This window comes from Anastrepha ludens, chromosome 6 (genome assembly GCF_028408465.1).
Source record: "Anastrepha ludens isolate Willacy chromosome 6, idAnaLude1.1, whole genome shotgun sequence".
In the NCBI taxonomy this organism is placed as follows: Eukaryota; Metazoa; Arthropoda; class Insecta; order Diptera; family Tephritidae; genus Anastrepha; species Anastrepha ludens.
Genome location: NC_071502.1, coordinates 117,721,800 through 117,743,801, shown reverse-complemented (window position 1 = coordinate 117,743,801; position 22,002 = coordinate 117,721,800).

Genomic DNA, 22,002 nt, shown 5'->3' with positions numbered 1-22,002 from the left:
GCTAATCTGATTAGTAGGCTTCCTCCATATCCTTGGTACAGCATACTTCCTAGCTACATAAATTTTCTATAAATGTAAGATGTATTTTCTTACCTTCTAAAGTAGTTTTATAGTTATTACATAGGAAACGAGGGGCGCATATTTTATCTTGATCCCGTACGGATAATTTGAATAACAAATAAGGCTTCACAGAGCTTCATATTTGATTACAAAACAAATTTTCGAATGCAAAAAAAATTACCAAAAATCAGGTTTTGAGCGACCTCAAACTGATGATTTGGTATTAAAATTTAATGAGCTATAAAACGGCGTACCCAGAGAGTTTCTAAAAATTCAAATTAATAAACTTAAAATGTTATTGGTAATTTTTTGAAATTTTGTTACATTTTTGCGAATTTCGTAAAAGGTTTGGTATTATGATTTGAAAGGTTTTTGCTGTACAATGAAGTGCATTTTTTCAAACGCTTTGGAAGGCTGATTCCAAAAATCTCTTAAAAATCTAAGAGAAAAGAAGGAAAATAGAAAAACGGGAAAAGATTTCTGCCAAATGCCAGTCAATTTCTCTGCAAATGGGGAAGACTCGCATTAAATTGCATGCATAAGCAAGAAAATCGACTGCAACAGCTGCTAAGCCAACGACTAACATCTCCACCAACTGGAAAATTCTAAGCTGCTTGCACTGAAGTGCTTACAAAGCCTGAAAAAAAGGCGTCTAAGCAAAGCTGACATGCAGCGTAACATATCAAAGGAGTGAAAAGGAGCGGAAAGGAGCGGCAAAGCAAAGGAAGAGTTTTGGTGGTGGATATGAAACTGTAACACTTTGCAATCTACAAAATGGAAAGGCGATCGGTTAGTGTCAGCAAGCAACCCTTTACTCAGCTAACAAATACTTCAAGCGACTGGCTATTTGATGCTAATGCTGACTTTTATTGAGGATCAGACGGGATTGTACGGGCACACACACGCACACACGCGAGTAGATAAATAATGTACTCATTTAAGTGGCGTGCATGTAAATAAGTAAGTAACTGTAAAATATGTAGTAAGCAAAATGATGCGCAGAGTGGCAAATTGTAACCGAAGCGACAAAGGCGCGGCAGCTAAGACAAGAATAAAAGCAATAAAAAGTAACAATATTGGAATATCGAGAGGGATTGTGTAGCAAGGAATTTGAAAAAGTGTTGAATTACATTTGGCACGCGGGCAAATAATGAAAAAATATACATACATGTGTGTGTATGTATGTGTGCATAAACATGTGCAATGATGATGGCTAATGCTGCGGATGTGGTATGAATGAATGTGTGCAGCACATGTTGCACAAACGGCAAGCAGCGAAAGATGTAAATGATTTTTGCTTTGTGTTTTTTTTTTCGTTTTTTCATTTTAGATATTTGAGCACTTTTTACGATTTCCACATTTTCCTTCCTCTCTCCACACATGCACAATTCCCCTGTGGCGTCTGTTGCTTGCTTTATACTTGCCGCCCCGTATGTCTAAATGGCGCTACCAAGTCACAGCGCACAGGAAGTGCCGCTAACCATAGCCGTGGAATGTGCCTCGACGCTGCAGGCTGTCACAACAGCGCGTTAATTAAATACTTTTTTTGTTGAATTACTGTGGCAGGCACTTAATGCTTTTTACAAATGATTAGTAGGAGATATAGAAGAGGCTCAATATACTCTCTAAGTGAGGCAAAGTGACTGAATAGGAAAAGAACAGTTTTTGGTTTTGGAGCGAAATGGTTGTATTTGTTGCACGCTGGACACTTACAAGCTAATAAATGAGTGCTGTGACATTGGATGGGAAAAATCTAGTTATGATATTTTGGGTAATCTGGCAAATATACAATTGCAGAAAAGCAAGTCGCTGACGGGCTGACAAGAACATTTAATATAATTTCTTCCTCTGTACCTCTAAGACTGAAATGATTTTGTAAGCTTTTAAAGGCCTGAATACACTCAGATTGTTGTGGATTTTGGTAATCATTGCAGGTGTCAGGTCAGCATCATTATTAGTGCATATTTTTGTTTAACGTCACATGAAGTTCGCACCTAGGTAGAAGCTCATCATAATAAAAATTGAATTAATAGGATCCTAATTTCCAAATTTTTGCATGTTTTTGCATATTTGCACCTCTTTTGCATATATTTTGCATATTCAATTTGCATAAAAATCCGAACTCTAATCATTATCATTTCCTTTATCTCCAATTGGAGAATAGAGCCTCAGTTAAACATTTCCATCTGGTACTATTTTTGGCTAGCGATTTTAGTACATTCCACGTTTTCCCGCAATCATCAACTTCTTTTTATAACGAATTCTTACCTTTAGACTTAGGTCGTCCTCTTTTCCGGCTTCCTTGGGGGTTCGAATCAGACAGATTTCCGTTGCAGTTTTTCCGAATTTGTGTGTGGCCTATCCACCACCACTTTCCTGATTTTATATGGTTCGCCAAATGCTGCAAGTTGCACTTTTTATATAAATCAAAACAAATAAATTGCTGATGACGTTTAGCCACCACAGCTTGAGAATACCCCGGCGACAGCTGTTTACAAAACTTTACTAATTTTTCTGGTTAGATGGTTGCTTACAAGCCAGTACTGAGATTACATTTTATTTAAATAGTCCAATAACTTTTCTATGTTTCACATGCATTATTCCTTTCTTATCTTAACTGATTTTTACTGTCTTTGTATTGTTATTACATTGTTTGTATAGAAGGTATATGGTTAGATTAGGTTAGCCAGGTTGTTTGTCTAATACAAGACACTCGGTGGCCCTAAGGCCCACCTAAGTTACACCTGCATTTGATTGATTTCCCCTAACTAAGTTGCTCAAACCACATAGACATTTTTAAGAAGGTAACTAGTCCCTCCAGTGAGACATTTTGCAAATTTGCCAGGCTTTCAAAGAAATAATAGCCAAGATTTTTCGCACAGATTCTTTGAAGTCCAGGGCACTCCCAGAGGAGGTGTTGCACCGACTCAATTTTTTCTTCATCTCCAGAACTCCTGTGAGGTACACCTATTCCACTGGGTTAAGATACAAATAAAGCAGTGACCCGTTATAATACCCATGAGGACGCTGGTAGTTGATCTGATGAAATCATGCAGACCTTTTGTGCTTTTGAGATTCAGTTTTGGTCACAGCGCTTTGGAGACCCCACAGTTAGTAGTCAGAGACCACCTTTCATTGGTTTCCGCGATTATGCCCAAGTCAGTTGCAGTGTACATTTGATTTAGAGGAATGCTTATGTTCTCTACCACTTTGAAGGCATATGGTTGCATTAGTTTCTCGCTACTATATAACTGAAAGATGAATATCTCAAAATGAACACCCGAAAAGCCTTTGACATTTCGCCGAGGAGAGAACAACAGATGCGTTTTCTTTGTTTACCTCTAAATTTGTTTGTTACTGCTACGAAATCCACAAAATTTAGCCACTTTTATGATTTCCTCTTTATGCTTCATTTCAAGACCATGTTGCCACCAAACGCGCTACGTCTGCTACGTTGCATGCATTTATTTTTTTTTCATTATTTTCCCAATCAAACTTGTTTCTAAGTTCCTCTGAACAACCTATCATATAAAGCCACGAGTACTTTAACCCTACCCTTGCTCTATCCACCTACTCACCGCGACTATGCGCTCCTCGTACCCTCTTCCTTTCACCTCCCTACACTTTCCACCTTTTCCTAACCAACATCAGCCTACAACAGCTTGCCATTATTTTGTTTGTTCATTTATCTCCTGCTACCTAGCGCATATCCTACTTGTTTGTGTATTAGTACATCACTTATTTGTGGTTGATTCACTTTTGTTATACGGATAATGGTGTATTGTTATTGTTGTCATTATTGTTTTCCCTTTGCAGATGTGCATGTGGGCACATAAGTAATTTAATATCTTCGTGCGCGTGTCTATTTGTGGCAGATTTGCAAAGGAGAATTCCACATCGCCACATCGTGCGTTAATCAAGCGTTGCAAGCGTGCCACTGCATGCGGCTTGCGGTTTTTATCAAACTGCATGAATATACCCACATCTCATACAAACATACATGCAGATGATATTTCCTATGTTTTCTGTTTCTTTTTTGGGTTCTCTTTTTTGGCTGCGTAATCCAAATACATAAAACCACAACTAAAACTTAAGTACAGCATTAAAATTGATTGTTGGTAATTGGTGGGTGATTAATTTGAGTGTAATTAAGGTGAAATATGATATTCTACTCATATCTTGTATTTATTTTACATATATATGTACATATATGCGCTTATTTCCCATGGAAAGAAGTTAAGCTGACAACTGAGGCAAGTCAAATAGTCGACAACCTGCAGTTGAACAAATTGAATGAACTAATGAGTATCATCTGAATTGACTCCTGTGAAGAAAGTTCACTCCAAAAATGATAATAATCCACTTTACCTTTTTCGCAATTGGTTTTTTTTCTTCTATGTACATCTCTTCAATTTTATACCACATCCGAAATTATTATAAGTAAATGCAACAAATCTTGACTACTCGCTTACTTATTTTTAATTTCAACTATTTTTTATATAGTTAAAGATATATATATATATATATAATTGACGCGTACACCCTTTTTGGGTGTTTGGCCGAGCTCCTCCTCCTATTTGTCGTGAGCGTCTTGATGTTGTTCCACAAATATAGGGGCCTACAGTTTCAAGCCGACTCCGAGCGGCAGATCTTTTTTATGTGGAGCTTTTTCATTGCAGAAATACACTCGGAGATTTGCCATTGCCTGCCGAGGGGCGACCGCTATTAGAAAAATATTTTTCTTAATTCGAGATTCGAATCTACGTTCTCTCTATGATTTCCAAATGGTAGTCACAAACCAATCCATTCGGTTACGACGACCGTTATAGTTTGTTGCATTTCTGGATGTTGTAAAAAACTAAATACAATATCGTTTTTGATATATATTTGATTTATTAATTGAAAGTAGGAAATATCTCTTCAAAGAAGAAATCATATTCGTCACGTCTTCCGAGACCAGAAACGAAGTGGTGATCTACTTAGGAGGAAGGATCTCCAATGCAGGAAGCATTGCCACCTTAATGTCGATCACACTGCAAATTCTGTGCTGTTAACATAGTTAAACAATTTTTTTAAATATTTGTATTAAAACGCAGTTCCTTCTATAGAAAAGTCTATAGTAATCCCAGTTTCAAACTTTGTACCATAATTTATAAAATTTCGAAAAATTTGTATCAAAATTTTGAATCAGAATTTGCTATCAAAATTCGGGTACGCAATTTTAAGGCTCAATTAATTTTGGTGTAACAAAGTGCAAGCTGGAAGTTGCTCCAAATTTTCTTTGATTTTTGATAATTTTTCGCCTAAGATATTTCGCATTTTCTCAGTTTAAAAAAAAACTTCGTGAATTTTCATTGTGAGAAGAGTGAAACAAACACTTTTCATGCTCCTGTAAAGCACCGACTATCGCCAACATCAGGGCCAACAAAAACCGAACTAAATATTTGTGTCTCGTAAATATCCAGTATATAAAGGCTGGGCATAACATCAACCACGCGAAGGCTACTGTTGTCTCCCTTTAAACTATATTTTCTAAGCGTCGCTCTCTCTAACGAAGTAAAGTACCTTCTGGTTATTCTAAAAAAATACTTGAGGCGATCTTCCGGCTGCGTGATTTTACATGTCAAGTACCTTCTGGTTATTCTAGAAAGAAAGTTGCTACAAGCCTCAAGCTGAATAATCTTAGATTTGAATAGCCGCAAATCTAACTATTATTAATGAAAACTAAGGAATCTCAGGCCACGCCGCTTGTTTCTTGAATTTTCAACAATTTTTCGATAAAAATTCTTCAGCGGAATGAGTGGGTAAATTTCAGGATCCCACTGCCATCTTTACCGAGCTGAAAGTGGCTAGTGGCATCCACTTAAAAGCGCTCTAAGTACATCTAAACCTGCTCCTACAATCAACGTCAAAAGAAAATGTACATCACATTTCGATAACTTTTGACTATTTATTTATTTCTGTTCTATTTTAAATTTTTTTATTATAATAAAAATATAGTTCATACAACAAAAATCATGCAAAGTTTCGAAGTTTGTAAAAACTCGACAAATTTTCATCAATGTGTCAAACTTTTTACTCAGATTTTTTAGAAAATTTCGGATACACAGTTTTATAGATCACTGAATTCTGGTATAACAAAGTGCAAGTTTTAAATAGATCAAAAGTCAAAATTATTTTTCAGATTTTTCTTTTTGGCCGCAGTCTATTGCATTTTCGCCATTTCACGTCTGCTCCACATTTTTTGTATGATATATAAAAAGTTTGAAATTTTGATGAATATTTTTCGAATATTTATAAATTTTATGCAAAGCTCGAAACTTTGCTTTATGGGGTTTTTGTTGTAGTATAAACTATATTGTTATAAAAAATCGACCACGAGTGAAAGGCATACGACTTTAAGATGAATGGGACTACAATAGATTTCCCATTACGAGCACTGCACAAATGAGTGGAAAATGCGTACACCTCTGTTGATACCCCACACTTGCTGGGATGCGATGCAACTGTAAAGAAAATTACTAGATAGGTTCAAGTGCATATCCTTCTTAAACCGTCGGTAACAACAGTGTTACCTTCATACATTTTTTTAACACAATCAATCAGGAAAACTGAAGAATTTCGTCGCTTAACAACTCGCATTGGATTTGCTTCGTGCATATCAAATTTGGTACATATCAAAATTAAATCATTTGCTGGTCAGTATAAGAGGAAGGCGCATTTTGTTTGTTTTAGTAAGAATGAGCAGTACAAAGCATTAAACAGTAGCAACCATACAAGTGGGTTTAGTGTCGTAGACTTGGGTCTCAGAAGTATACACATACAAATACAATAAGACACTTGGTTGGGGGCTGTCAAATTGGCAAGAAAGTGTTAATTTATACTAAACTTATAATTAACTATATTATGTACATTCATTCATAATTTTTTTTTTTTTTTTCAAATATATTATCGATTTGAAAGCCATTGCCGCCACTTGATTTGTAAATAATACCCCATAGTTATTAACCTCCCATCATAGACGGTCACTGGCCAGATTTGAAAATTGCAAAGCTGCTTATGGTATCGCCAATAATAACTTGTGGCAATCAATCAACTTGCTACGTATCAATTACAATACCTCAATGTGCAAGTGCATACATACATATTGGCACACATACTCGTATAATTGAATGTTCTTCTAAGTCCTATTAGTGATTTGTGTAGTACAACCACTTGCATTTAAATGAGGCACAATGAAGTTGAAGGAAAGCGAATAAATTCAGCCCACAGTCCACACAAACGATAGCACATCAATATTTTGACCAGTTTTGACTTTTTTTTTATGTTCGTAAGTTTTACATAAAATTATGGCTTATTATCTAACAAAAATTATATCGGGTGTTTTTTAAGAACTTGAGATCTTACAATGTTAATACAAAACAGAAATATTGTGAGAATGAGTTTTTTTATTATGATCTATAAAGGGGGGTACGTGGGTACAAAACTCTTAAGTACACTAAAAGAAACCTTAAAGAAAATAGCGTGATATGTTATATATATATATATAAGTATATGTATGTGTTAGCAGTAATAGCGACCAGCGAAAGCTGTTCTACTATACTGTCAATTACATACATAGTCCTGCAATTAATATTATTGTTTGTATATATATACATATGCATATATGTTACCAGTAGTAACGACCAGCTCATCACCAATCTATTACACTGTCAACAACACAGTATATATATATTAAATATTACCAACAACAGTAATAGCGACCAGCGAAAACTGTTCTACTATACCGTTGTTAGTTGACTTACCTCTCGAGTGGACGTATTTCACAAAGTGGACGACGATCACACGAGAGCGCTGTTTTATACCTTCAGGCATAGAGCTTTTGCCTACAGAGCTTATGCCTACAGAGCTTTTGCCTACAGAGCTTTTGCTTACAGCTTTTGTGGATTACATAACATCGTGTAGAATGTAATATAATAGTACAGGTGTAGAATGTAATGCTTATCTCTATTTACAGTGTTGCCATTGCTACAAAAGTAATACATACTTAATGCTAAATAATACGTATGCTACAATACTTAATGCTAAATTATACGTATGCTACAGTCTCCCCCTTGATGAACGTGAAGGAACCGCAGCGGTCATCACACATCTACATCTTCTTCCTCGGTCTTCCTCTCTTTCGTATAGGTTGTACTGGGGTTGGTTCTTGGTTTGCGTTTGTACCGTTATACAGTGTTAGGGCTGATGCGTGGTATGTTCCAAGTGGCACTGTTGGATCAGTTTTTGATGCGATTTCATATGTGCTTGCACCGATTTTGCGTATTACGAGATAAGGCCCATCACGTTTTGGTATAAATTTGGAGGTGATACCTTTCGCTGCTTGACTTAGTACATGCGTTGTTACCAATACTTCGTCTCCCACACCGAGTTTAGATTGAGGTTGTCTATGCTTATCGACATATGTTTTATTACGATCTTGGGCTTTTTGTTCTACCTCTCGAGCGTTTTTAAAACTTTCTGTAATATTCTTCAAATATGGTGTAATTTGCGGAATGAAATTTTCGTTTGCTGTTATAGTACGTATATCATGTTCTACGTCATCGAATGTGCGCAACTCTCTTCCAAAAGTCAGATAGGCTGCTGTATAGCTAGTGGATTGACACTTAGCTGAGTTCATTGCGAATCGTATTGAGGGTAAGCCTATATTCCAAACGCTGTGCTGATTTTGAACGATGATCGCTAGTTGAGCCTTAAGGTCTCTGTTTTTTCGTTCGACTGGGTTACTTTCCGGATGATAAACTGGTGTAAAAATGTGGTTAATTCCCATGCAGTAAACTATTTGCTGCACTACCGCTGACACAAATTGGACTCCATTGTCTGATTTCAGACGTCTGGGAACTCCATATCTTAGAAAAAATTCATCGACTAATAGTTTCGCACAATTTTCGGCCGTTGCCTCTTTTAAAGGAAATAACTCAACCCATCTACTTGCAATATCTTCTACTATCAGGATCCACTGGTAGCCATCTTCTGTTTTTGGTAGAGGACCAAATAGGTCTATAGCAACAACTTCAAAACGTTGTTTGCTACTTGTTGTTTGAAGCAATCCCATCGGTTTCATGTTGCTTGCCTTGTATCGCTGGCATTCAATACAATTCCTAACATATTTTGTAATTTCGGATCGCATTCCTGGCCAGAAGTAGCGACTCAAAATACGCGCTATGGTTCTTTCTGCTCCGTAATGGCCAGCAGTGCTATCGTCATGGTACATTTTTAGGATACTTGTGCGCTCATGGTCAGGTACGACGAGCTGTGCATCGTCAGCATCTTCATTTGCGTAACAGTATAACACGCCATTGTTTAAAACATATCCACGAGTGTACCATAAATTGGCATTTTCGTTGGATTCTTCCAATGTATTAACTATATTTTTCAAGTAGTCGTCTCTTAATTGCTCTTCGCGCAGTTCGATAGCTTTTTTATGTGGCATATCGACTTGAAAAGCGCAAATATCGCACGGAGGCCGTGACAACATGTCTGCAACAGAATTCGTTCTACCTGGCGTATAGTCAATTTTAAAATTGTATTGCTGTATTTGCAATGCCCACCTTGCTAGGCGGCCTGTAGGTGACTTCACGGTTAATAACCATTTCAGCGGTTGGTGGTCAGACACCAATAAAACTTCGGCTCCTTCTATATAGCCTCTGAATTTGGAACATGCCCATACAATAGCGAGGACTTCACGCTCTATAGTCGAGTAATTTCTCTCTGCGGCTGTCAAAAGTCGGCTTGCGTATTCAATAGGGTGTTCGCATTCTTTCTCCCCCTGTATTAACACAGCTCCCAATGCATATGCACTTGCATCTGCTTTAATGATGAAAGGGACATCATCTTCAGCTTGCTTCAAAACTGGAGGGCAAACGAGTGCTTGTTTAAGCTTGTTAAAAGCTTCTATTTGCGGAGTATCCCATCTCCATACAGCATTCTTTTTCATTAATTCCGTAAGCGGTTTAGCAATTTCAGCGAAACGGTCAATGAAACGTCGATACCAAGAGCAAGTTTGTATAAACGACATCAATTCTTTGATATCTCTTGGCTCTTTCCGATGCGTAATCGCTAGAGTCTTTCCTGGGTCAACTTGTATGCCTTCGGTTGTTAACACATGGCCAAGGTATTTAACACTGGCACAACAAAATCGACATTTGGCAGAATTAATGCGCAGCTTGAATTTCTCTAACTTCAGGAATACGTCTCTTAAATCGGTTAAGTGTTCTTTGAATGATGGTGAGCAAATTATAATATCATCAAGATATGCTAAAATATGTATGTTTGGTAACATTGCTTTGAAACGGTCAATCAACCTCTGGAATGTCGACGGTGCGTTGCGTAGACCAAATGGCATTCTCTTAAACCGGAATGTACCAAAAGGCGTAATAAGGCACGTCTTATCTCTGTCTCTTTCTGCTACCGCGATTTGAAAGTACCCACTTTGAAGGTCTAAAGTGGTCATAAATTTTGTGCTTTTTGCAGCATGTAAAAGGTCGACTATTCGAGGCAATGGGTATCGGTCGGGTTTTGTTATCGCATTTAGTTTACGATAATCTACACACACACGAGTACCACCATCTTTCTTAGGCACCATAACAACAGGTGATGACCACGCTGACTCACATTCTTCTAACACATCGTTTTCAAGCATTTTGCGAATTTCGACTTTAAGTTCCTTTAACTTAGAAAATGATAATCTATACGCCGGTGATGCAATCGGCTCGTGTTCGCCAGTATCTATAAAATGCTGTGCATATGGCGTCGGTTCGCAGGATGTACTAAAAACGTGTACATGTGATTGGAGCACTTTGTCGAGCTCAATCTTCTCCGACACTTCTAGTCCTAAACCATCATTTTCTTTCAAAATTTGAAAATCAATCGAAAACAAATCAACATTATCAATAGTGCTTTGATTGTAAACAACACCAGTAAACAACTTCGGTCCTTTAGGTCTTTCGGATGTAATCATGTTAGGCGGAACTGCATCTCTAAAGATACTTTGTATAGTATGCGGTGAATAATCGTTTGGCAAATCAGGACCATAGTACTCAAACTCAGACATATATACTTTTGGCTCGTCAATCTCTTTGACTGCTGCCTCCTCCGGTTTACGTTTCGTCACGAGCGTACATACTTTTACACGTTCTATAACATTTAATTCGAGTGGCAGTGGATCAACGAAATCAAAATGTTGCGTTGGGTTATTTTCAAAGTACCAGTATCTTTGACCCATATTTAATACGATTTCCGCTTGTTCTAAGAAATCTGTTCCCAGTAATGTTTTGTTTCCAATTGCATCAGGCAATACCATGAACTGAATAGTAAAGCTACGCCCACCAATTACTATATCGCACCTAGTTGTAAGGCATCGTTGGAGTTTCGTGCTTCCGTCGGCAAGTGTGACTTCGCATTCAACTTTGCGGTAAGTGCACCCCTTAAAATCCATTATGCGTTTCAAGTTTGCGCTAGCTACACTAGTACGAGCGCCACTATCGAAATAAATCTGTCCAGGCATACCGAACAATTGAACATTAGCAATTGGAATCGTTTTTCCAATTGGAATGGTTAACGAGTTAAAACTTACCGAACCATGGCTAGTGGACGGTTTATTTAAACATTTCGGACAATTTGCGCGTGTAACACCTGGTGCATTGCATCCATAACATGAATACGACGACTTTGTCACTAAAGCATTTGCAATCGCTTGTGTTTGCGCAGTTTTGGCCTCTTCGTTTTTCTTTTTGAAGCACACTTCTGTGTAATGCCCCTTTTTGCGGCAAAAACCACAACGTACCGGACCACTTGTACTATCGACGGCTTTATCGGCGTTCGCGGTAGTCATTTTGTGTTCGCGCAAGGTCATCTCTGCTTCTCTAGCTTCGTTCAATAGATCATCGAACGTAGTAATGCGTTTACGACTAACCCTATCCCTAATTTGTAAATGAATCATACCAAACAAAAGATCGATTTGGCCGATTTCACTAGGAGCATTAGTGAGTTGGGAAAAGAGAGCACGTTTTCTTCGAACAAAAGAATCAGTCGGCTCGTTTTTGGCTTGTTTGCTTTCAATGATTTCAGCATAGATTCGCCAGTCAGGCTTAGGGAGACAAAAAGCTTCACGCAGCATACGCACAACATCCTCAAAAACTTTGGGCTTTGGCTGTACACCGCGCCACCATTCTGCTGCGTCACCCTCTAAAATCATGGGCATGCCAGTAATAGCATCCGCGTCACTTATTTTCTCGACAGCTTTAAACGTCCCTACAGCAGCAATGAACTCCTCAACTTTTGTGGAATCGCGTTCACCTGCATAACGAGCAGTACAGTTGCTCAATGAACCACTACGTACATTGTAATGGCCGACAGCTTGCATAAGCTGCTCAAACTGTTCAGTAGTAAACTGAGCCATCTTATTGTTTTGCTTCGCAATTCTTTCGCTTCGGCGATAATAATTATAACTACTCGAGAGGTTTGCCACGATGTTGGGCGCCAATTATAAAGGGGGGTACGTGGGTACAAAACTCTTAAGTACACTAAAATATATATATATAACATATCACGCTATTTTCTTTAAGGTTTCTTTTAGTGTACTTAAGAGTTTGTACCCACGTACCCCCCTTTATAGATCTTAAATATAAAATAAAGTCAACTTTTTGTGTGTGTTCGCTAACCGGCCGTGTCTTTGCACCGAATTAAACCAAACTTACACACATTGTTAAGAAGGTATTGAAGATGGTTTCCATATAGTTTGGATACCTATTGGTGGATAGGGTTCGAGATATAGGTCAAAACGTGGACCCGGGTGACCTTCGGACGTGTATGTACAATATGGGTATCAAATGGAAGCTGTTGGGGAATGCTTTAGTTCAGAGTATTCTTCATGCCGCTCCGTGACTAGGGTCTCGAGATAGAGTCCAAAACGTGGACCCTAGAATGTGTTTGTACAATATGGATATCAAATTGAAGCTGTTGGTGAATGCTTTAGTACAGAGTATTTTTCATGCCGCTCCGTGACTGGGGTCACGAGATACAGGTCAAAACGTGGACCCGGGTAACCTTTGGTTGTGTATGTACAATATGGGTATCAAATGAAAGCTGTTGATAAGTGCTTTAATACGGGGTAATTTTCATACCTATTGATGACTAGGGTCTCGAATATATGCCAAAACGTGGACCCGGCGTGTCTTTGCACCGAATTAAACCAAACTTACACACATTGTTAAGTAAGTATTGAAAATGGGCTTCGTAAAGTTTGGTTGTAATTCGGAACACCGGTAACGCGGCAAATTTTTTCGTCTTTTTTTTTGCAAAATATAAATGGATAATGGTTAAAAAAGCTACAATGCTTAATAAAACATATAAATTGAAACGAAAAATTCATGGATGATCAGGAAAAAAGACGATTGTTTATTCATATGCGTTGATTTGAAATTTAAAAACAATCTTCTTTTTTCCTGATTTCAATTTATATTTTATATTTACTCAAAAACAAATAGAAAAACAAAAAATATTGTTTATGCCAAAGCGCTTGAATAAAGAAATAAATAATATGAAAACCATATATTTCCTGTTCTAAACCATATCTATTCTATTTTAGTGTGCCCAGCCAAGCGGGCCGGGTTTGCTAGTATTGTAGATAATTTCATGGCATTTATTTTTTGAATATGATATCCGGCATATGTCCACCATGGCTATGAGTTACATAATCCATTCGGTCCAATGGTACAAATTTTGACTACTTTTTCCAATAAATCTGGCCGTATGGCGTCAATGAGGGCTTGAATATTGCAATAAATCGATTGCTAAACGCGCTGTGTGGCAAGTTGCGCCGACTTGCTTGAACCAAAAGTCGATGTTAGCTGACTAATTTTTGGAAAGAATGTCTCGATAACGCTCGCAATTCATTGTAACGACAGCTGATTTTTCATTTCGAAAGGACCGATGAGGCCGCCAGTGCTCTATGAACTTCGCGAAGAGACTTTTTTTTGTCAATGTAAATTTCCTCAATTCGGAAGCGTTTTTCTGGCGTTCAACGCTTCAGGATGATTCGCCAAGCCTTACTGAACAGAAATGCCAATACAGTTTGCCATTCTCAGCTGTCAAACCATAGTTATCGATATCGATAGCTCTAATGCAGTGATAAAAAACTCCCGATATAAATCCAAGCTTCATAATTAATACAAAAATTAGGAAGCTTCTATGGTTCTATATCAGAGTCTCTAGAGAAATTATAGGTATGCAGTTTTTTTTTTGTTTTTGTTTTTTTTATAAACGCTCAGGCACAATTTTTCATAAGAGCGTACATTTGTTGTCGTATGCCGATGACATCGACATCGTCGGCCTTAACAACCGCGCTGTTAGTTCTGCCTTCTCCAAACTGGAAAAAGAGGCAAAGCGAATGGGTCTGGTGGTGAACGCGGACAAAACGAAGTACCTCCTGTCTTCAAACAAACAGTCGGCGCACTCGCGTATTGGCACCCACGTCACTGTACACAGTTATATTATAATTTCGAGGTTGTAAAAGACTTGGTATATTTAGGAACCAGCATTAACACCGATAACAATGTCAGCCTTGAAATCCAACGTAGAATCGCTCTTGCCAACAAGTGCTGCTTTGGACTTAGTAGGCAAATGAGTAGTAAGGTCCTCTCTCGATGAACTAAACTAACACTCTACAAGGCTCTCATCATGCCCGTCCTAACGTATGGCGCAGAAGCTTGGACGATGACAACATCCGATGAAGCGACGCTTGGAGTGTTTGAGAGAAAGGTACTGCGCAAGATTTTTGGACCTTTGCACGTTGGCAACGACGGATATCGCAGGCGATGGAACGATGAGCTATATGAGCCTTACGACGACATAGACATAGCGCAGCGAATAAAGATCCAGCGGCTTCGTTGGCTGGGTCATGTCGTCCGAATGGAAACAAACGCTCCGGCTTTGAAAGTATTCGATGCGGTATCAGCTGGTGGTAGTGGAGGAAGAGGAAGGTCTCCTCTGCATTGGAAAGATCTGGTGGAGAAGGACTTGGCTTCACTTGGTGTGTCCAACTGGCGCCGGTTAGCACGAGGAAGAAACGACTGGCGCGCTTTGTTGAACTCGGCCTAAATCGCATAAGCGGTTATCGCGCCAATTAAGAAGAAGTCTTTATAAACCAGAATAATTAAATTAAATCGCACTTTGTTTTAATGAAATTCAGTTTCATAAATTTTCGTTAATTGCTTCGATAATTTTTTTAGATATTTGTTTCGGAACCCCAAATTTCATACAATCTGTAACATTTTTTGAAAGAAATCTTTTTCTCTTAAATACCAGCGAATTCTGAATTTCCAATATATTTTTCTCATTTTATTTTGATACAAATTGATTTGGTTATTTTTAGTGTAATTGTAAAAATAAAAAAAATAAAATTTAAGATATATTAATTCACTCGTTAAAACCTGAAATCCGCTAAAAGCAGTAGCATAGGAAAAGATTAAATTAAAAAAAACACTGTAAGCTTGTCCAAAAACTGTATGTTAAAATTGTGAATCTGGCAACACTGCTTGGGAGTGAATTCTCTGCGCGTCACCTTAGCCGAATGGGTTCGATTGGCAATATTAACTCTGCCAAATGATTCCTCCAACAGAGTGACGCTCCATTTTCCATTGTTGCTATTGTATTATACATATTTAGCCAGCTTCGTTGCATGCCACACATGTAAATTATATGTAAATTGGGTTATAGAACTAAATATAATTGCTTTTTCGGCCTCTCCTATTCTCAACAAATTAGCAAAGGTTCAAAAACAAAAAAAAGTAACTTAACTCCAGACAGGGGAAAAAGTCGAAGTGAGCGAACATTTAAATGACAAGAAACATTTCAGCGTCATGGAGAAGCGCAGCATTGCACACTTTCCTACTTTATAATTTTCGAAGTGATTACGCAAAAATGCTTTTGATGTTTTTTCACGCTCGGCAATTTTCTTTCTATTTCATTAAAATATTTCTACCCCGCTTTAGTGAAATGCACAGCTGAGCGGCTGTCGCAAAGTGGCGCAAAAACAGCAACGCAAGTAGTGCCGAGTTTAAGATGGTTATGTTTCAGCTGATTGCTTGAATTCGTAGTTGGATGGGGGTTTGGTAGCTTGGGTGTTTGGTTGGATTGCTGTTTGTGTAAGTATGTGCGCATGCAGTTCGCTGTGGTGAGGCGGAGTAGTTTGCATTTTTGATTGAAAATTATTGGTGTAAGCCTATTAGCGTTGCTAGAGCACTCGCCGTTCAAATCCAATCTTCAATTTGGTCATATGACAATCGCTAAATTATTCAAAGGGAGAAATCGACTTTGGTATGTAAGTTTTTAATGCAATAATAATTGCGTTATGCATTAGGAATGAAACACAAATGAAATGAAACTGAGAAGTCATATCAATAAAATTTAATTTTCTTTTTCAATTGGTTTAAATTTTATTTTATTACTAAAATACATTTTTGTGAAGGCTGCTACGCTTATGGCGTTATCATAATTCAACAATTAATATTTTTCTTTTTTATATTATGAGAAGCAGAGCTAATTACAAAAAAAATTAACGTATTTTGTGAACTTGTATATGTTCGGAAGGCTTTTTTATTTATGTATTTGAAGAAAATGCGTGATCAACCCTATCAGGGAGAAAAATTATCAATCTATGCGAAAATTGAGCCACTTCAACTTGCACTTAATTAAATTACATTTTAATGGGCTATAAAACTTCATACACATTGTTTTTTTTTTTTTGAGCTCTTAATTTAAAACAATAATTTTAAATTAAATTAAAAAAAAAGTTTTAAATAAATTTTGAAAAATTTAAATTTTTAATTTAAACCAAAAGTCTTAAGTATTATTGGAATTTTTTCAAATTTTTATATTTCTTACACAAAGTCTGAAATAGGAATTGATATGGTCTTTGTTATAGGATGAAGTATATTTTTACAAAAAAAAAAATAATTGAAATTAAAAAATTAATAAAAAGTGTATGTGGTGTAGCACACGGTAGCAATTATACTTCCATGATTTCCATCAAATCGAACACCAAAAAAAAATTTTTTTTTGTTGCCACAAATTTGAAATTGCAGATGACTTTCCAAGAAGGCTTTCACGACGAAAAGTTGTAAAAAAAAAAATAATTTTTGCAGCTTATCAAATGTATAAGAAAGGATTGCTTTACAAATTTTCATTGTTTCCCCTAACGCCTCAAAAAAATTCCTAAAATATTCCTACCTTTTCAGCTCCTACAAAGGTTCAATCCCATTATGTATATATGTCAGCTTTTTTTAAATTTCTCTTTCAAACACCTAAAATTCGATTTCACGTAAATCAAAAATAAAAAGGTATAATTTGTTCCCTTCTATACCACCCTGTGCAATAATAACTTACTAAAAAAAATTCGAAAATCGCAAATTGTCCCACGACTACTTTTAATACTTCTTTTTGTATACAATTTTATTAAAAAGGCTAATGGATGCATATTTTAGTGTAAGTGAATTCCTATCTAGTATTTTTATGCATTAAGAAGATAACAAACCCAGTAAAAAAATATTTTCGGAACTAACCTTAATGACTAGACCAAAGGGTGGCTCAACTCTTTAGAAAGCATACGCCCAATTCATAGCAAAGAACTCTTTAGGAAGGCCACATTTAAATCATTAAAAAAAAATTACAAGTGACCATCTATCAACATTAGAATATGTAATTTTCTTAAAAATATCCAACACAAGCTCCACAGATAGTCAACGCACAGGCGCGTGAACTCTTCGAAGTAAAATAAAGCAAGAAAGAAACAATGAAAAACACCATTATTTTGCCGCAAAGTAAAAGCAACACACGCACACAAACTTTCGAGCATTTCCAGTTTTCATACCGAAGCGCGTGACGCGAAAACGATTCGGGGCAAAATTGCATTGAAATGGAAAAGTGTAAAATTACAACAATTAAACCAAAATAGTCCAAAAGAGTTGAGAAAAGAAACTAGTAAAATGTCTTAAAAAGCCAAACAAAATATTGCAAAATTTTAAATAGATGCGCTAAGTTAAATTATGCTACAAAAGTAGGACGCAACAGGTACCTGGGATATGCTGGTAGCCAGACATATAGGGTTTACTAATAGGAATGGGTCGATATTAAGAAGCTTAGGTGGTCACGTTTTTTTGTATCCCATTTTGTTTTGTTTTTGTAAAAACAATTTTTTTTTTTTTTTTTTTTTTTGTAAAAGCAATTTTTTGTAAAATCTATTGTTGGTTATTCAACGCCAAACCATACGTGGCAACTTACACGATTGAATAGTACGTGAAAATGGGAAAAATTTTATTGTGAACAAGTTGAGGGTATTGGTATTCACAAAGAAAGTGCGATTTGACACATCTGAGCTCGTTCAGCTTGCCTAAGGTTTGCCTTGCGGTATGAGGTCTTGCTTTGCGTCTGTTCACTAAATACGGTCGATTTATGTTAAGTGTCTCATTCAGGTTCGATAGCTGATGGGAATAATAATCAGCAGTTATGGTCTGGTTTGGTTCCAGAGGATCATAATAAACAATACCGCCCATATCCCACCAAACAGACAGGAGAATCTTCTTGGGGTAAAGGCCATCCCTAGGGGTCGGTTCTGGTGTTTCATCTTTATCTAACCATTGGCGTTTGCGAACAAGATTATTTTAAAGAACCCATTTTAAATCACCAGTAATGATACGGTTCAAAAAACTTTAATTTTCAAGCCGTTGCAGCAGCTGAGAACACAAATTCACTCTCTGCTGAAGGTTGGCGACGGATAGTCTATGCGGAACCCATTTTCCCAGCTTTGAAATCTTTCCCAACTGAACCAGGTGCCTGTGAAATGTTCCATGCGATGAATTTCACCTCTGAGCTATCATATCGACTGTCAAATTTGGCTCAGCTCTCACGAGTTCGAGAAAGGCGTCAGAGTTAAAGACTTTAGGACGACCAGCGTGCGGGGCATCCTCCACGTCGCAGTTATCACTTCGGAATTAGAAAACCACTTTTGCGCAGTCCTTACACTCACGGTATCCTCTCCGTGAAAAGTGTTTATATCTGCAGCAGCAGTTGTTGCATTTTTACCACTTTTATAAAAAAAATGCAAAATATGCCTCTTATACGCGTTCGAAGATTCCATTTTATTTTTTAACAACACGAGTTTCTATCCGCGATTAAAATCACTTGTTGAATGCACGATATAGTAAAGAAAATATAAATAGTTCGGTTATATTCTGCGAATAATTTTTTGTATGCAAAAATCGTACAAAAGTGAAATTATGGGTAAAGTACGCACGAACTTATGGACTGGCCTGATATACAGGGCTTCCATTGGATGTAGGTCTGGACTTACTGCAATTCACTTCATCGCTTCGAAGCAAGAAACTCCTTTCTACGTAACTTTTTGCATTCATCTTATACAAAATAATACATTTTGGGGTTCTGTCGCGGTAGCTAAAGGACTCCAGGTCATAAGAGAGCCGCCGTGGAAGTTTCGGGAGTAAGACGTTGGTCGTGGCTTGCGAATATCTTTGCAATACTTCTACTAACCATTAGACCTATCAATACTAAATGTTTGTTCATCGCTAAAAATGATGGATTGTCGTTCATCATCCCAGAACTTATGACTATCGGCCAATTTGAGTTTTGTCGCTTAGTGGCGTGGTGCAAGCTTCGGTTTAACCAGTCTACTTTCATATTTTAATTTCGAATCTTTATTCAAAATTTGCTGTATTCTGCTCTTCCTTACATCTAATTTGGTTAGTGCTGATATTTTTAGTGACAGCCAACCTTCTTATCTCTCTCTTCAGTCTAAGGCTTTGGATCAGTTCCTTTATGTTTTCCATATCCATTACGGTTTTTTAAAAAGTTGTGGATGGCGTTTTCATTTCGATTTACCTTTAAGGCTTTTTTGCGAACTAAGACTCCCGATTCTCTATAAGCTACCATAGAGTACGAACCTTGGGAGATGGACGCGCGCCACTTGGCGTAGTGTTCTAAAAAATTATATTCGGGAAACTACTCAACTTACCTTTAGAGACCTTTTTGAAATGTATATAAAAATATCATGGATTTGCAACAACAAGAAATAAAATCTTAACGAAAGCTATGCAGTAACGAGACTTGAAGCAAAAAACCAAAATAGTTTAAGACTATCAACAAAGTTATGAAGTTGGTTTGGCCCATACAACTATTTCGCTTAGTGTGTCTCCATTTCGAACCGCCCATATTGGAACAACCTATAGGTACTTAAATAAATTGATAAATTCACACCCTAGGAAATGTGACTGATAGCGCGTCGATGTGTAGGAAGTTTCGGTATACAAATTACCTAAACATTTTGTTTCAGCTCTTACTTTGTGGTCAAACAATATTAATTAGGCAAACACATACATATGTACATCCATGAACAAGCGTGTGTGCGGTGTATGTGTGTGGCGTTGTGTCTATAAGCACAACGTTGCGGTTAATCGTTTCACCTGGGTGCTCTCTTTTCAATTTACTATACGCATGAGTGTTAGCCTTTTGGCGTGAATGGCCGTCGAATTTTCTACCTAAATGCCTTTATATATATATATATACAAATACATGCATGCATACATACAAGCGTACTCATATGTGCGATATTATGAAGACCTGATGGTCGTTGTGTCAAATGGCTTGTGGTGATCAGCTGTTTGTTGCGCTTCATCCTCCTTTCCTCCAATATCTCCCTGTCCCACTTCTGCACCACCCTGCCAACCATTCAAAAGTCATTATAATTTATGTATTTGTTGTAAGTAATTGATTAGATGCATTAAGTGCGGCTTTAGCCACATATTAATTGTTTTTAGATGGCTATAACTGTTCATTATTATTGCTGAAGTTGTTGTTATTGTTGCAGCAGTTGCTATTTTAGCTTTTGCTGTCCACAGTCATGAAATATTAATACTGGTGTTTGGCAAATGCTGTTACTTGCAGTAATAAGCTGAGCACCCTAATGGATTTGATGCGCTAAATACTCCATTTAGTAGGATTTTTAATGAATAACGAATTTTAGCGAAAGTAACACCGAATGAATTTCTCTATGTAATTAGGGTCATTTCACTCAGTCTGCTGAACTCAGGGTAGCAGTTTCTTGAAAACTACCCAAGGTCAATAAAATGTAGTACAAGATAACACAAAAAGCATCACCCTATTTGAAGTCAGTGCACATTTATGACTTGTTGGCTAATCTGCGCATCTCACCTCAAAACCAAGTTCCAAATCTGTATGTATGTATGCAAATAACTATTCACAGAATGCTCCGATTTTCATAGGATTCTTTGTACACGGTGCGCCATCTTTTATGAAAACATTGAATAACTTTGAAAATATCAACTGATTTGTATAAGTGAGGCATTTTTGAATACAATATCAATCGAGTGGTCAATCACAACTGCGATCTCTTTTCTGCGTTTGTCATCACCTTGTCAAGCATTTCGGGTTTTATAGCGTCGATTTCGGTACGAATGTTTGCCTTAAGCTAGTCAATACTCTGCGCTTGCCTTATTTTGCAGATAACCCCACAAAAAGAAGTCCGGGCGGATTAAGTCAGGTGATCTGGGGGGCAAGTCGATGTCGTCTTTTTTTTGACACTAGACGTCCCGGGAATTTTCATTGCAAAAATTTAATTGTTGCATTCGCAGTGTGGCATGGTGCAACGTCTTGTTGAAACCAGTAACCGTCTAAACCTTTCTCGCGCATTTGCGAGCAAACATAATGAGCCAACATCCATCGATATCGGTTTCCATCGACCGTTTCACTTGGCCGGACCAAATAGTTTCTTTCCGGTCATGCAGTGGCTTTTCATGGTTCTCGTGTGGATTCTCAGTTCCCCAAATGCGGCAATTTTGTTTATTCACGCTG